The 17,593-nt window shown below is 41.6% G+C and overlaps 1 protein-coding gene across 1 annotated transcript in view; it reads left to right on the plus strand.

Annotated features, from left to right (window-relative positions):
* Positions 1-17,593, plus strand: part of SCEL (sciellin) — a 108,433-nt gene that overhangs the window by 11,573 nt on the left and 79,267 nt on the right. The window contains exons 2-3 of the mRNA XM_048493701.1: positions 11,954-12,161; positions 15,719-15,981. The gene's annotated coding sequence lies outside the window, so the exon portion shown is untranslated. The remainder of the gene's footprint in view (positions 1-11,953; positions 12,162-15,718; positions 15,982-17,593) is intronic.

Consider the following 17,593-nt stretch of genomic DNA (forward strand, 5'->3'; position numbering starts at 1 on the left):
AAAAAGTAGTCCAAGTTTCTAAAGGAAGATTCATATAATGATCATTACATCAGTTGTAATTAAAGAACAATAATGCTCTTTTTCCTAACATCATCCTGGATCTTTTTCATCAACCTTTTTAAAAACATCCTTTAATTAATAGCTCCACTCTGTTATTAATATTATGCCATGACTGAACAAAGTACCCATTTCATTTCCAGAAGTCACTACAGACAAATCCTGGCAGGGATGAATAGTGACTAAGAAATTTTTTTATTTTTCCTCCTTTGCTTCCATCTAGTGGCTCACTCTATAAATTACGCTAAAAGGAGATTTCTGCGCTTTGGATGAATCCAACAAATAGTGACATTGCTGCTGTTTTGTAGATATGGTCATCTTTCATCCATAACTTTTGATTTAGAAATAGGTATGTTTAAAAATACTCTGCCTTCAGCAGAACACAATTCAGAATCTCCTGTTTAGTTTGGGGAACATGTTTTGTAGTTCTTCACTTGTGAGATTTCATTTAGCATGCTGTATCAAGAAAGACCGATTGCTCCACATTTTATATAGTGATATTAAGGCTGTCTGCGAACTGCATAATAAAATAACAGTATAGGTCACAATTATAAAAGAGTTCCTAATTTATTCATGATATTGGTTTCAGTAGTTTTGACTTCCAAGTAAGCATGCAGGGTTCAAATCTAACAGTATTCTATTGTAGTTCATTTATTGAGATTGGGTGGGCTTATTAACCATTTAATATGGCAGGAATATTACAACCTGAGACTAATTAAACCCTTTCATAAGCTGCCATCAGCTATACAGGTGGTCCATCTGGGAATACCTAGTGTACATGTGTGTTTTGCTATCAAGTCTCAACTGACTTATGGCAACCCCATAGGGTTTTTAAGTGAAGAGACATTCAGAGGTGGTTTGCCATTGCCTGCCTCCATGCAGAGGTGTAGCGGAACAAAATGGTGCCCGGGGCAAAATGGCGCCTCCCGCGTCCCATGGTACCTACACACACCCTGCCCCCCACGCCCTGTGGTAGCTACACCTCCACACCTACTTAACTGAGCCGGCACCACGCAGCCCAGGCTCCAGCCTCCAGGTTAGCTGATGGCCTGGCCAGCCCGCCCCCTCTTGCTCAGCCTAATTGGCCGAGGCCTGCCAGGAGTGTGTGGTGGGCAGGTCATAAGTGTGTGGGGTGATTTTCCGTTCCCCACATTACTCACCAGGGGGCGCTCGGGCATTTGTCCCTGGTTGTCCCCATTATAGCTACACAACTGCCTCCATGTCACTCCTCTGGCATTCCTTGGAGGTCTCCCATCCAAGTACTTGGCAGGGTCGAGGCTGAGAAAGTATGACTGGCCCAAAGTCACCCAGCAAGTTTCCAAGTTCCCAGATCTTAATCCGACACCTTAACCACTACACCAGAAGCTGCAAAAAAAGGGGGGGATGGAGATTTACATACCTTTTAGATTCAGCCCACCATGTTTTAATGTCCTTTCAAAACCCACTTGTGGGATTGGGCTAGAGTGAAAAAAAGAAGAAAAAAGACTAGGAATCTGGAAAATCTATTCCTTGCTCAAGCGGGGTGGCTGAAAACAAAGGCGTCTCTACCTGCCTTGGCTTAGGGGCATCAGGAAGGAAGTATGAAGGGTATGTGTTTGGGGAAATCCCTATTTGTGTTCTCCAAGGCACCATCACCCCCACAGAATTGCCAGTTACTTTCCTCTCTTGCAACTGAAAGTCTGGACTTGCATTCCTCACCTTACCATAGAAGCTACTACAGAAGTCACCTCTGTTTAGTTAGTGATCTTGTTTTCCAGTGGTGTAGCTATGTTAGTGTATTATAACAAAATACAAAAAGTTGAAGTGCCACTGGACTTCTTTTTGTAACCTCTTCAGGAATTAACCACAGCCGAATACAGCGTCATCCTAATTTTAAAATTAGGATGCTGGACCCACTCATATCCTTATTTTTTTTTTTGATAACTATTATTTAACTGTTGCTTCCTTTTAATGTTTTAATAACTCTGTATTATTGTTTTTATCTGTTGTACACCGCCCAGAGCCCACTGGGGATGGGGCGGTCTAAAAGCCTCAAAAATAAATAAATAAATGTGTAATTAAGTCCATCAATACTGATTTTTTAGAATTACTGTGAAACACCAAATTTGGGATTTGTGTGGAGTTTCAGAAATCAATGTTTTTCCACACTAATGTCATACTCACATTGGCTTTTTTAGAGTTTAGCTACCAGCTAATTGCTTTCTCTTTTGAAACTGAGGAGACTTTGAAAGCCACGGTGATCTGCACTTTAAAATACAATAGATGCCTATTTGTCTCCCAGGCGTAGAATGTGCACCTAAAATAAAATTGCAATTATTGTTTACAGTGTTTGAAGGAAAATTCCTGTCAGATTAGCATTAAAGACGGACAGCTAGTAAGCTGCCACTTAGAATTTATCATTAGCTGTACTTTTAGAGAGGGGTTGGGCAGCAGAATTATTCAGAGCGGGGGGCTACACTGAATCAGATTTGGGAGATTTATCATAGATACCAGTGTTTGGCAAGGATGTTCACTGCCTATCTAACCTCCGTTGTATCCCAAGAGTTGCTTAAAAAAGAGCCCTATTTCCTCCACGCCTACATTAATATTGTGCAATGCCAGATCAGTAAAAGGCAAAAATGCCCATCTCTATGAGATATTGCAGGAAGGAGAAATTGGCCTGGCTGGCTTAACAGAAAAATGGCTTGAAGAAAATGATGTGGTTTGCCTTAGAGTCCACCCTTCAAAGCAGCCGTTTTCTGCAATGCCTTGTGCACCAAGCCTGTATTGGCATATAAGACAATACAGGTAAAATACAAAAAGCAGATTTAAAACCAGAGAATAATAATAAAGAATCTCTTAATAACAGAGTGACACAACAAAGTTAAAAAACAGAACTATCCTTTAGGGTGTATAATTAGTAGTAAAAACTTGGCCACCAATTCACAAACTGCAAGATCAGGGTTATTTAGCTAGTATAAGATCTTTTGAGTATCTGAAATCCTGTCACAGATCAAGGGAAGAACATTTGCATATTTTCCCCTACTTCTCTCATATTTAGTGCCATAGAAGAGGGAATGGGTTAAAGTTTCCAGTTGATTAGAATTACAGGAGCAGAATCTCTTGCGCCCTTTATTTTTTTAAATCTACCATCTACGGTAGCAGTGCTGAAGGCAGAACATTGAATCTATCCAACGATATAGCTCTCCTAAGGGTAGGGTTCAGCATTATGCATATATAATCTGCTATGCATCCCTGTTTAAGAGGTATCGAGAAGCTAAGGGGTGAACATGTTTTGAATGCTGCTGCAAATAGTTTTTGAGATTCTGTTTCTAGTAATCTTTCTTTCAAACTGTTGTAGGCTTCAGCATGGGACAACACACCCAAGGATTCAATAGAAATGCCAATTTCCTCAATTTTGTTTGTAATTAATGGAAGCCAGTTGGAAAATTTGTCCCGGTGACCTCCCTGGTGCTTTGTTAGAAATTGCTGTGTTTGTTGGTAGTTCAGAAGCTTCAAGTAGTTCAGTATGTGACAGTTAGTTTTTAGTGTTATACATTTAACACTATGAATTTATGGTTGCCAGTTTGCTTCTGGGCTAAATTCAGACCACTGATTATTATCTAACCTGTTTTATACCATTGGCGTCCCTAGTATACAAGAGGGTGCAACTTCCTTCATATGAACCTTCCCACTCATTGGTGGTTTCCACACAGGGTAAATATAACAGGTGCAGAGTGCAATACAAACTGGGGAGGGGGGGGGGCTTCACACAGGTTTGTCCCATTTTATTTCCCTCAACCTGGAATTTTCAAAAATTGCTAAATCAGCGTTTCTTTTTCAAAATCCTGGGTTGGAGCCGCGCCCACGCAAATGGCCAGGCCAGAGGTTGCAGCTGATTGTATTGTGGGACAATCGGCATGACCATGGGAGTTCATTTTTGTATGCCTGCACAGCTACGCATGTATTGAAGGACATTCAAAAAATTAAAAGTGAAGCATCTCCATGTGAGGGCACGAAAGCAACCCAGATTGTTTCCATGGGCTCCGATCACTGCTTCCACCCCAGGCATGTGAATGGGAAAAATGGAAAATGAGTTCCTTTATAGTACTGACTGCAACTTGTTATGCATTTGCTGTGCGGAATCCACCATTGAGAACTGAAGGTAAGAGCAAGTATGATTTCTCAGTTGTGGCTGAAGTTTTTGGAACTAGTTACTGGTTGAGACCTGTACGATCTGTCATCTTGTTTCTACTTTTTTTTAAAAAAAAAGTCCTGAAATTTATTAAAGTTTCAGAGGAGATTTATTTTGGGTATAGTGACTGTGATTTTATCCCAGTGGTTTTACTCTTTATGGTTGTAGTATCTGGTATCTTTCAAATTGTACCTATATTCTTGATTTCAACATTCTCTTGTTTTATAATTTGCGTTAAGAATATTGTACATAAGCAAGTCACAAATTCTCTTAAAAAGAAAGGTAGAAATAAACAGCATTACTTTCAAGTAGCTTGGAGTTGCTCAAAACGTCTCTCCTACTTGGCTGACACATTACTTACTGTACATCTTATTGAAAATTACACTTAGTAGAGGCTATTAAAAGGAGCAGTTTGAAAGACACATTTCCTGGTAGCAGAGAATTAGACAACAGGGGCCCATTTTGAGGTAAAATACAGGTGTGGGCAAGACACAGTTCATTTCATTAGCATTCGTAGTTGTTTAGTGTGAATTAAACCTTGTATCTTCAACTTGACAGTAAAATGCACTTGAACCTGTTTTACCCCTCCCAATTTTTGCCACTCCCTGAGAAACATGAACCGCTAATAGCAAGTTGAAAATCAAGTAAAACCAATCCGGGTGATTTACCCTGCAACATGCTAAAGGTATTTTCTTACACACCCAAGTCAGTCAAGTCATACACAGACTGAGATTGTTCTCATCGTCCAGAAGATTGACCCAGAACAACTTAGGAGGAAATTTCAAGAACAACCTGAGAGTGAAGAGTTTGTTACATGGCCAGACTCTGCTTCAGTTTAGCTGAAAACAAGATCCAGCTTTTGTGGCCCATCAGCAAGGTGGTGAGATTGCTATCAAACACTGAGCGCTCTGCAAAAGTCGGAAACAGTTACCCATGACTGTGTATAGCTAAATTGTCGCAAAGTTGCTGCATGTGATGTTGGTGCTTTCATTTGAAATAGGGCACAATAACCCAAACAATTCCCCCCACTGGAAAATAACTTGTTTTCCCCTCCTCCACACGGAGACCAGTTTTAACATATGAAACATGTCATGCGTCCAATGATGTTATCAGGAGTGTGAGAAGGAGCAAATCCCTTGAGAATCTCTGGACTCTGCTGCTCCCCACTTTCCCCAATCCAGTGATGGTGAACCTTTTCGAGACCAAGTGCCCAAACTGCAACCCAAAACCCACTTATTTATCGTGAAGTGCCAACATGGCAATTTAACCTGAATACTGAGGTTTTAGCTTAGAAAAAAACGGTTGGCTCTGAGGTGCATGTTACTCAGGAGTAAGCTTGGTGGTATTTGGTGGCTTTGCTTTAAAGCAACCGTGCAACTCTTTGAAAGGGGTGAATCACGACCCTAGGAGGGTTTACTCAGAAGCAAGCCCCATTGCCAGCAACCGAGTTTACTCCCAGGTAAAGAATCACGCTTTAGTTCTTCCCATGAAAATCAGTGGGGTTTAACAGCGCTTAACAGGGTTACCTACACTGCTTCCCCAAAATTAGGTCTTAGGTTTAATGCTAATAACCTCCCTGAAATAATTACACTATTATTACACTGGGGGCATGGCAGGAGAAGGAGGAGGGGTGTGTGGGGAGAGGGAAGTAAAACTTTCGCTTTCTGAAACCCAATAAACCCCCACCACAAAATAGAAGTAAAAAGGCAGTCAAGGAAGGCAATCCTAAGCAAGAATGCTGTGCGAGGGGTGGGATAGCTTCAGGAAAGCTAAATTGGTGGAGCAGCCATCTGATCTGCGGTTTTTCCTTCACATGTCATCACAGCACTTGACTTCTCACAAAAATGCAACAGGAATAGATTAATAAAAGCAGTTCTAGCAAAGACCTTGGTGTGCTTTTAAAAAAAATCCTAAATGCATATCAGTTCCTCCTCCCTAGGCTTGATCTGCCCAGGTGGCAAAAAACTTGCGTTTGAGCGTTTCCCCCGGTGTTTGGAAAGGCACATGTTTTGTTTGTTCAACCTCTTGAGCAGCAGCAGCCAGCCTGCTCCAGCCTCCAGCAAGTCCTGTGTGCACTCGCCGCTCTGCCCTGTGCTGCTCCAGCGCCTCCGCCCCCCCTCTGCCCCTGCTCCACCCGCTTGAGCAGGGGCCAGCTTGCTCTAGCCTCCAGCAAGTCCCATGCGCACCGCTCTGTGCCTCTCTAGCATCTCTGCCTCCTCTGTCTCTGCCACCCCCTTGGGCAGCAGCCACCCAGAGCACAGGCACCAGGCCCGCCAGCTGAGTCCTCCCTGCTTACCGCGGTGCACGCACATCGTGCCCAGCAGCCCAGGCCAGCCTAGATGTGTGTGTGTGTGTGGGGGGGGGGGTGATTTTCTGCCCCCCACATGACGAACTCCCTGTGCACGTGCCCACAGAGAGTGTTCTGAGTGCCACCTTTGGCATACGTGCCATAAGTTCGCCACCACTGCCCCAATACATTCTTATTGACTAATTTGTGAGGACCTGTGGCTCATTGGTAGGTTCCCCACTTTGCATTTAGAGTGTCAACTTACAACCTCTGGCATCTCCCCATAAAGGACCTCAGATAGCAGATACTGGGAAAGATGTTTCTGTACCTGAGATGGTGGAGAGATACTACCAGTCAGAAAACTGAGGAAGATGTATAAAGCATGTATAACCATGTATAAAGCAACTTCATATCTAACTTGCCATAGCAGCATATAACTCTCTCTGAAGGCTGCCCTGTGAGGCCTCCACCCCTCCTGTGGACCCTGAGACATGTAGTGTTCTCTGGACACAGATGCATGCTAAGTATGAGATGAGATGCTCTAAGAGAACTACATTTCCCAGCATCCTTTTCTGCTTTTGCCATCACAGGTAAGTGGGGAGGGAGAGCAGCAGGAGTTTTTCTGCAATGCAGACTGTAATCTAAGCCAGCAAAGAACTCCTGGGGTTGTAATTCTCACCTTAAATCTGTGCTGCTGTAGCATGGTAATTACAGTATTCCATGGGCTATAGATTGTATAGTACCACTGGGGCATATTTTACCCAAAACACACTTTGGGTACATAAGCACATTTTGAGGTAACGTTAATACTCGTAGTGTTAGCAGGCCTTTGTACTTATGACCAGAAGACTGAGGGTTAATTTCACATGGCCTAGGAAGGTCAGTGTTTCATTTAAAAAAACGGAGACAAGGAAAGTGATGAGTGAAACCTTCTCTCTGTGTTGTTTTCCCAACCTGAAATGGCACAGGGGATGCTGCTATTTGCTCTATTGGGACACTAATGTGAGCACCTGTATGTTTGTCCAGTGGGGCAAATAGCAGATCCCTGGAGCTGATTCAGACTGGAAAAATGGCACGGGGGAATCTCCCTTCCCTGGTGACTTGCCTACTTGATTTTTCAAGGAAAAAACCATCTCTGGGAGATCTGTTCACAGCATCATCTGTGGCCAAGTCTTCAGACAAAGTTTTAGCCAGAATATAACAATCCTGCTCAGACTAAAAGATGGTAGTTCAGGGAGACCAGCCGCACAAGAGCAAAACAGCTGCCCAAGCACCTGGCTGAAATGCCACACTAGCTCTCTGTCCATTTATTTGTAACATAACTACCTGGCTCACTATTGCAGCACTAAATCAGTTGTTATCTGTGCAGTAGAATCAGCCCAAACTGTTTTCTCAGAATTGAGTGAGCTTGGAAGAATCAATGTAATCTGTCGTTTCCATGATGTTGGGCAACTCCCATTCATTTCAACATGGCTTGTCCAGGATAACAGCTCAATGGTTCTACCCTCACATAAAACTTGATTCCTAAAGACCTTACCATCTGCTTTGTTGCCCCCTAAACATAGGCTTCCATCTTGTGTCTTCCCCTATCAATTTGGGATGCAAATTCTGGATAGCACCATAGCCTTAAAAGAGTTTCTTTTACCTGTATTGGACACACACTCAAAGAGTTTGTCTACATTTTGGTCTCAGTATTTTCACACACTTTTGGATTTCTTTCTGCTTGAGACTGTGAACATTTGGGAAGGGAATACCATTCTGTATGGCAGGTGTCTCTAATCATGTTGAACTTTGACTTATTTTTGGAATGTTAGAGTGTTACAACAAAATGGCGGCTATGGGAGAGTAGGATCAATCACAAAACAGCTATCACAGGCAACGAATCCAATCACATCAGAAATGTTTGAAGGAAAACTCAGTGAATATTCAAGTTATAGACCAATCCAGTTTAAGAACCTTAATTTCTAAAACTGTCCAGTACCACATTTCTTATGAATCAGATACCTACAAAACTACTCTTTTTAGATGGGGAATGCCTGTTAAGAGTAGACTCTATGCACTTATTTGTTATGTTAAAAAGTCATTTGTATAAACTGACCCTATTGGGTGTCTATTCTAGATCTGGGTGTAGCCTATTAGTCAAAGGTATTTTGAACAGTTTATGTTCTGCAATTCAATTGACACGGATTGGATATCCTCATATTCACTTTGGTACATGTGGAGAAATGACAGTACTCAACTAATTAAACCAGGCTTCCAATTGTCTATGAATTAATAAAAATGATTTATATCTCTGTCTGAGGGCAGTCAGCCTGACTCCCTTAACTTCCACATTTTGTATAAACAAAGGGTTGGATCCAGAAGATGCATGAGTGGAACAGAGATCATTTATTTGCTAACTTTTTATCCCACCCTTGCTCCAGGGAGATCAGAGTGGCCTGCATCAGTCTCTCCTCTTTTTCACCTCACAAAAATCCTGTGAGGTAAGTTAGGCTGGGAAACTGTGACTGGCTCGCAATTACCCAGCATGCTTCTGTGGCTGAGCGGGTGAACAATCCAAAGCAGTGCATAGAGCTTCAATAGAACTTTTAATGGAATAACAATGTGCACCTGGAGTAATGAAATGTTCAATAGATAGTTCATGTGATTACATTTAACATGGCTTTGAGATTGTATTGGAAGAAATACAAAGCTCTGTGCCTTGTCAACACAGAACAGATAGTGGAGATGCAATCAGTTTTACTTAGTGGAAGGAGGCAGCTTTGCACTTCTCATTGCACAAGGACTGTTGTGCATGTGGAAATCTTCCATGGCCTCAGCAAATACTGTAATATTGACTGGTTTGTCTTTTTCCTCCCATTCTGACATCTGGTCTATTCACTGAAACGGAACTCTACCACTTTACAGAGTTACCAACTCCAGGTTTGGAAATCCCTAGAGATTTGAGGATGAAGCCGAGATTTGGAGGGTGAGATTTGGGAAAGTGAGGGACTCCAGTGGGATATAATGCTGTAAAGCCTCACACCCTCCAAAGCAGCTATTTTCTTTGGGAGAATTGATATTTGAAGTCTGAAGATCAGTTGTAATTATGGGAGATCTCCAGGCCACACCTGAAGGTTGGTGACCCAATGCCACTATGTTGGAAAGATTCAGAGAATTAATATAAGAAATCCTGCTACTTTCTCAATGAGGCCACTGGAACTTGACACAATGGCTTGGATGCATCAGAGGATTGGTGCAGGCACAGGAATTTCTGCCTGCAGAGTGAGACTTATTTTTATCTTCTTCCTCTTGTGGCAGCAAGAAATGTCCCTCTGTGCTGTTCCTGATGTATAGCCCCCCAGAACAAGATTTTGTGGGGTATTTGGAGCTGCTGTGGGAGGGGGGAGGGGGAGATGAGAAAGTAATAGCCTGCAGGTGGAAGGAAATTATCACACCTGCAGAAAATCTACAGAGGATCCAAGCCAAGAGCAACTATAAAATTCCAACAAACTGACTGATGTTTGGGGTTCACAGAGCATCAATGGCATTCCTCTGTAAATGTATCAGTCTTAATTAAATATTTCAGTCCCCAGTTTGTGAACTTTGCCTCAACTTGTGGGGATAGCATGCACTGCCAAGTGCCTTTTCGCCCTCTCTCAATGCTTTCTTGGCATCTGAAGTATGTGTTTGCCTACCTGTGACCACTCTCTCTGTTCTCTCGTGTATGTACTAAGGTGTGGCTCAAGATCATGCCATTGATGCATACCTGAAACTAAAAGCCTAGCATATCTCTTTTTCAAGACAGCAGTGCAGAAAATAAATTCGTTCTTAGGGTGAACCAGCAGATGCCATGTCCTTGCTTATGGTGGGCTTAATTCAGAATTGGTTTTGGATGTATGAGCTTTCTCACTAAAAATCCAGAAAAAAGCTTGTCTGTTTTCTCAGAGTTCGGTCCCAGCTTGTAAAGTTAAAGTGTGTGCAGTAATAGTGCCATGGTGTGTGAATTTTAGGTGTATTGCTATTTGTGTGGCTTAGACTGCCCTCTACTTACTCCCTTAAAAAGCCAGCTGGAAATTCAGCCATAGAGTCCTAGAATTGGGAGGAGGTTTACAGGTCACCTAGTTTAAGTTTTTGCTCAGTGCAAGAAATCCAAAGGACAGTATCCCTAAATTGATAGCTGTCCAGACTCTGCCCAAGAACCTCTATTGAGGAAAAGTCCACTGCTTCCCCAGGTAATTGGTTCCATTGTCAAACTGCTCATACTGTTAAGAAGTTTCTCAAGCAACATCAACCCTCTAACAACTTAAGTCCTTTAGTTCTAATAATCCCCTCCCTCAAATAGACAAATGCTTCCGGAGCGGGGAAAGGAATGCAGTTGTAAACATGATGGATGGAGAATAATACCTGTATAAATTACTTGCAAGGAACAATCTACAGTTAAGTGGACAAGATAGACTATTACGTACATGTTGTTCTTGTCGGTTTCAGCCTCCCACTATGTCAAAGTCCATACCTCCTGCAGCCCTGCATGTGTTTTTCTACCTTTAGGGCTCTGTTCAATTCCTCATCCATAGTTTTAAGTGCCTTTTATTTAGCCATGTGCAGTCACCTTTTCAGTGTACTGTCAGCATGGTTAGCAGACTGGTGCTGGTGTGGGGAGATCATGCTGGTTTAAATTGGATAAAACATTGACATGCCTAAGTACTGCCCTATGAATGTGGCATGTGGTGCAGTATAGTGATTGCCAAAGAACTACTGTGATGGCCATTAAAAGAGGAGGTGCACTCAGTGGTAGGATTCAAATAATTTAACAACTGGTTCCGGTGGTGGGATTCAAATAATTTAACAACTGGTTGTTTACAAGCACTATTTTAACAACTGGTTCTTCCAAAGTGGTGTGAACCTGCTGAATCCCAAATTGGCATGCAGTGTTGGCTTGCCTGGGGAGAGGCTGGGTCCAGTAGCCTTGTTTTTTGGAGGGATTAAAAAACAGGAATCACTTTGTTTTCAGGTGACCACTGTGAGGCACAGCAAGAAGGGCCAGTGGAGGAGTTGCTGATTTCTAGACATTTAGCCAATGCTCAGAACAGATAGAAGCATGTTGCTATGCTGACAGATGTTGTTCATCAGATGTTGTGCCAGTGCACATGTGAGGAGCAGAGTTCCTCACAATGACATGAGGAGATGATGGTGTTTTGGGACATTGTCAAGGAAAAGGGGAACTTGTACTATTTGTTGGGAAACAGTGATTTTTTGCAGGGCTCTATAGTGAATGTATGGAAAGGTCTTTCTTTTGAAGGGGGTCCATGATCAATTGCAAAGAGTAAACCAGTGCCAAAGCATGATTTTTATTTTGGAGTGCAGGAGTGGACAGTCATAGAATCACAGAATCATAGATTTGGAAGAGACGACAAGAGTCATCAAATCCAACCCCCAACTTTACCTTTAATTAGGTCTACCAGAAAATCACAGGTGTCCAGAATGCAAGAAAGTTCTCCAATCAGAACAAAAAGATCATCATCATCATCATCATCATCATCATCATCATCATCATCATCATCATCATCATCATCATCATCATCATCATCATCATCAATATAAGTTCAGGGATTTTCAAGATGAGTTAGAATTAAAGGATTTGGAGCAATAAGTAATGTACAGGTAAATATAACAGATGGCTGGTATATTATAGGGGCTTATAATCATTAGAAAGGAGAAAGGGAAAACGGTAAGTAATAATGGTTAACATACATGGTAATATGATGCCTAAATCTAGTTCTGTATGTTAGTAAATAGGGATGGGGTAATTTTCATAAGGATGGGAAAAATAATAAGAATGGGACAAACAATGAGAATAGCTGATTTAAAAGCAAAAGGTACTTTTTAAAGTAATGTTATACACAAAGAGGAACACAAGGCAGAAGCGAGATGGGAAGTCAGTAAGTTTTTATTTGCTGTTTATTCTTTATTATTTTATTCTAATGTTTACTTTTTTCTTTTAAACATTATTATATGGGTTTTTGGTAATTTTATGGTGGACAAAGGTTGCACTTGGTATTTTCTGATTTCCTTTCTTTGTAGGTTGGCTGGTCTGCCATGTTTGTAGTTGTTTTAGATTTAAAAATTAAAAAAATATATTACAAAAAACACCTGTTTGGTCGACTTCAAACATGTCTCTTTTTAGATTAAAACTTTTTATTTATGTAAAGCAATATGGAAGACTAGAACACCACCACCACCATCTTCAGTGCCATTGGTTCACCAATAGAAAATTTGCTAGGAATTCTCTGACAGCTTTTCCTTTGGATAATTTAATGTTCCTGAACTTCATTCTATTGCCAGTGATAAGAACACAATTATGAATGGTCTGCGTATGTGCCTGTGTTGGTGTATAAGTTGTAGACAGCTCATGCAGTGTAGCAGTCAAAAGAATGAGCAATAATTTGATCCACATTTGTAAACCAGCTCTGTTTTTGGAATACTGAGGAAAAAACAACATAAATTGTCAGTATTTGTTCTTTCTTATGTACATAAAAACTGAACTATCTAGTTATGTTGAGTTTTCTATGTTTTGTACGATCTGGTCAGGAAGAAAGTTTCCATTTTGTTTTCAAATCTTACCCTGTGCTGTAAGTTAGGCCCTTCCATGAGCTTAATAGCTGAGCAGGAATTTGAACCTGGATTTCCCACACTCAGTTACTTCTGGTGCTTCTCCATCAGGTTCCAACCTAGCAAAAAACCTAATTTTAATACTACCTTATCTGGTAACTTTCCCCTCACTTCTATTCATATCTCTGCTTGATTTCAGTGCTTAGTTGAAAATCGAAACAGTGCATTTAGTGAACATTGGCATGATCAAAACGCCCTGTTGTTAGCACAGATAATATTTCTCTGCAACTGGGAATTCTTCATGGCTCCTGGTCCAGCAACGTGTCTACCACATTGTTGTCCCGGCGCTGCCCCACAGTATTGGCTTTGTTCAGCAACTTTCAAAAACCACCAAATGTGAGGTTCTTTTGAAATGCCCCTTTGTTACTCCAATGGCTTCTGCTGCCATTTAAAACTCCACAGCAGCAGAACCAGGGCCATTTTTCCTGCCTCACCACTCTGGCCCACCCCACCAATCAACAGGCACTGAGAATCGATGCCATCCACCACCACCCCCGTAAAATCCTTGCGTTTGTGACAGAATCCCTGTTGATAAGAGACGTGGCTGTCATTGCAGTGGAAAAAAAACACAGAGGGAGAGGGGTTGAAGATGGCAATTCTCTTGCACATGCAAGGATTTCAGACAGAGGGGGTGGAGGGCAGCAATTCTCTCTCACACACGAGGGTTTTAGACAGGGGGTGGAGGGCAGCAGTTCTCTCACACATGCAAGGGTTTCAGACAGAGGGGGTTGGAGGGCGCCAATTCTCAGTGCTTGTTTGGTGTTCAGAGTCATTTAAAACTAAAATAGTAAAAGGGGGGGGGGCGGGGGGAGATTCAGCCAACCATAACGTGGGAAATGGAGCTCTTCTGTGCATGCGTGAAGAGATTGTGGAAGAGCTCACAGTGCACATGGGAAAGCACTGGGCTTGTGAAGAAACAGCTAGGGCATAATGCGCCAGCCCTGCCTCGAATCCTGAGAAGCACCTGGGAGCCACGGGGAGTCAGAAGCAGGGCAAAAGCACCATGGCAGGCAAGCTCCCAGATCTACCACTGGGCATGTTGACCATGAAAAACCAGCCATTTGCTGCTCCTGTAAATTTTTCTCCTCTCCTGATGATTTAAAAAAGGTGATTACAATAAGAGACAGGAGGAGGAATGCACCCAAGCTCCAGATTAGGAAATTCCTAGAGAATTGGGAGGTGGGGGAGAACCTGGAAAGGGCAGGGTTTAGGAGGATTGACCTCAGGAAGGTATGGTATAATACTATAGCTCCTACCTTCCAAAACATCCATTTTCTCTAGGGGAACTGATCTCTGTAGTCTGGAGATCACCTATAATCCCAGGAGATCGCCAGACCCCACCTGGAGTTTGGGAACCATATCCCAAATATAAGGTTGCCCGCTACAATGTGGGAAATCCATATTGATTTGGGAGTGGAGCCTGGGGAAGGTGGAGTTTAATTACAGACTCAGCCGGGATCTGATTCCATAAGAGTGTCCTTTGAGCTGCCATTTCCTCAGGGTTAGGATCTTTGTAGTCTGGAGATCAGTTACCATTGCAGGAGAACTCCAGACTGTACCTGGAGATTGGTAACCCCAACTGAAATCCAAAACAAACTCTTTGGTGTCTCAGTTGGCAGTTGCTCTTTAAAGTGGGTCTTTTGCTCTTTTGGTAACTGAAATCAGGGTGGTTACTTGATGACGCTACAGCTTCAAGGAAGAAGGTGATTTGATTTGGGAACAAAATGGAGCACTGAATGGCAGTAAACTAGTCTGAAAGAAGTAAGGGGAGTTTTTTGGAAGGAGACTGTTCCAGGCATGATTGAAAGCCCCACCTTTTGTTTTACACCAAAAATGTTTCCCCTCATCCTTATAGCATAGGCCTGTATTCGGAAGAAATTGTTACAGGAGGTGGTAGAATAGACTGTATCACTTCTGAGTGTGTGGGAGGCATTTCATTTCCCCAGGTTCCCTCATATTAATCCATCTCAGTGGAAAGCTAGTGAAACCTATGAAAGGTTGGGCTACCAGCTTTCTCTCTCATGCAGTCGATTTTTATTTTCAGGGAGTCTTTTTATGGAAAGGGGGTTAGCATTGAGGTTGCCAAGCAGGCAGGATAAAAGAAAAAAACCCTGTCCCAATAAATGAACGGCAATAATTGGAAATGGGCAGTTTAAGTCTTTTCCTAGCATAATGTTAAATGACATCCCCTGGTAATTGCTTGCCAATCAAAACTATATTAAAGGGACAATTAGAGGGACTAGTTTAACCGCTGGCAACTGCAGGCAAATATTACAGAGGTGTTCTTTCCACCTCCACCCTGAAGTGGTACAACCCATTCAGTCATGTCAAGATTCTGCTACTCCATTAGCAGACCGGAAATTAGACTTACCTGCCTTAAAAAAATACATTGGTCACATTAACCTATTACTCAGAAGGCAAGCACATTGCACAGTGACAGTTCTATGGTCAGACACGTTCAGCAAGAAAGAAGAGGCTTTTAAAAAAGAAATCCATGACAACCTGTTCCTTGTTTCTCTGTTGTTGTTCTTTCTTTCTCTCTGTCCCAGCCCAGCTCTGCATCATAAGAAAGATACCTGAACCAGAGTACAAAAAATGCAAGTGAATTTTAACTGAATTGGTATTTGTGGAAGGTGAACTCCCTCTACCACGCCTCTCTTCTCCTCCCTGAGTGACTCAGTCGCTGGTGAAGAAGCCGGGAAGCTATTGAGACTCTCAGATGGAGAACGATATCACTCTCCTGTAAGCTGAACTGCTCAACCTTAAGCACCAGGGACTGGATTCTAGAGTTTCTCATTCATGGTATAAGAAAGTAAGTATTGACTTAATATAGATTGGGATTATTTATATGCCAGTTGATTCAGAACTCATGTTTTTATCTACAGGGTCAACTTGAGACATTTGGGGAGGGGGTTACCTGTATGTTCTTTTTGCTCTATTTACATTCCACTCTTTGGCATGAGGTTGCACACGTTCTGAAGAACTTTCAAGAAGGGTTTTTGCAAATAGTGAACTTTAAAAATCACAACTGAGTTTTGAAAAAAAGGTGTTAGTATAATTTATCTGCTTGTTTAAAAAAAAAGAATTCCAAAGTTTTATTTGTGGCAGGGGTTAAATTTTTAAATGGTATTCTAAGGCCAATTAACCTGGAAGAAGTGTGTAATCTTTACTCTGATATGCTGTGGCAGGGAGCTCACTTTTTACCTTCTTTATAGGCCAATTTTTTAAAACCCAGCAGTCATATCTTTAAAAAACGGAATGGTGAAACAAAGGAAACAAAACTATTTGGAGACCAAGGGCAGTGGTAAACTGTTGTGATAATGCCGTTGCAACAAAGAACACGTCTTTTAATGAGGAGGTGCTTTTTGCTTACTAATTAAGAATTACACGAAAAAGGCACTGTGTAGAACCAATTTAATGTTTATTTAGTGTATAAGAAAAAAACAGAATTTGCACCGTTCAGAATTATGACATGGCAACTATCTGATTCCATGCTACTGACAATTTTAGGGATTAATTTGTTTCAAAAGAATCTTCTCCACCCTAATCCTGAAAAACCAGTTCCAGTAGCTTGCTGTGCTATGAATAGATAAGAGAGTTTTACATTTGTACTCAGTAGTTAAAACTTCTGTTTTGTACTTGTAATCTTCATCCATGACTGGCATATGAAAAGGTTGTCTTCTCCCACACAAGTTAATTCCTAAATCCAAATGCAGTACCATTCTGGAAAAATATCATTTATATCACGGAAACAAGATTTAAAACAAGATTTAAGCCTGAGGATCTGTTTTGGTATTGAAATATGAACCCAAAGAGTGGAGGGGAGGGAAGGGAGGCATCAGAAGAAAATAATGGTCAGGCAGTACGGTATCATGTTTATTTAGTACAAAATTATCAATACTTTCCCCTGATTATCTTCTCTGATAATTTATTCAATTGTTAAATAAACACATTTAGTATCTCCTTTTGGTAAGATCTAGAGGAAGTGTGCCACCAGAGGTGATGAAAATGAAGCACTTGTCTGTTTAATTGTTGAATTAAATTCCTGTGAAGATCAGTGTATTGCATTTTCTGTTAAAATAACCATTGTCCCTCAATAGCTCTGCATTTTTGTTTATTTTTATGATTCACCTGATATAATTTTAATATTGCTTTGACCCATGCCCAGTGAGGATTTTTAAACTCTGGGCAAGGGTAGATGAAAACTATAGAACTGTGTGTAAAATTGGATCACTACTGGTTCTCTATATTGTTGGATGATGGATAAGAGGACAGAGCTCAGTTTAAGGTAAGGGTGGCAGGGGAATGCTGAACTCTTCCCCTGTCTTGTTCTTCTCCTTGTTGAACTCTGGGCTGTAAACGTGGAGGAGTTGTGCAGTGCTATGTGCATTGTATGTCGCTTTGGGCAGAAACCCAGAAATGAC

Source organism: Sphaerodactylus townsendi, linkage group LG04, assembly GCF_021028975.2.
Source record: "Sphaerodactylus townsendi isolate TG3544 linkage group LG04, MPM_Stown_v2.3, whole genome shotgun sequence".
NCBI classification, from domain to species: domain Eukaryota; kingdom Metazoa; phylum Chordata; class Lepidosauria; order Squamata; family Sphaerodactylidae; genus Sphaerodactylus; species Sphaerodactylus townsendi.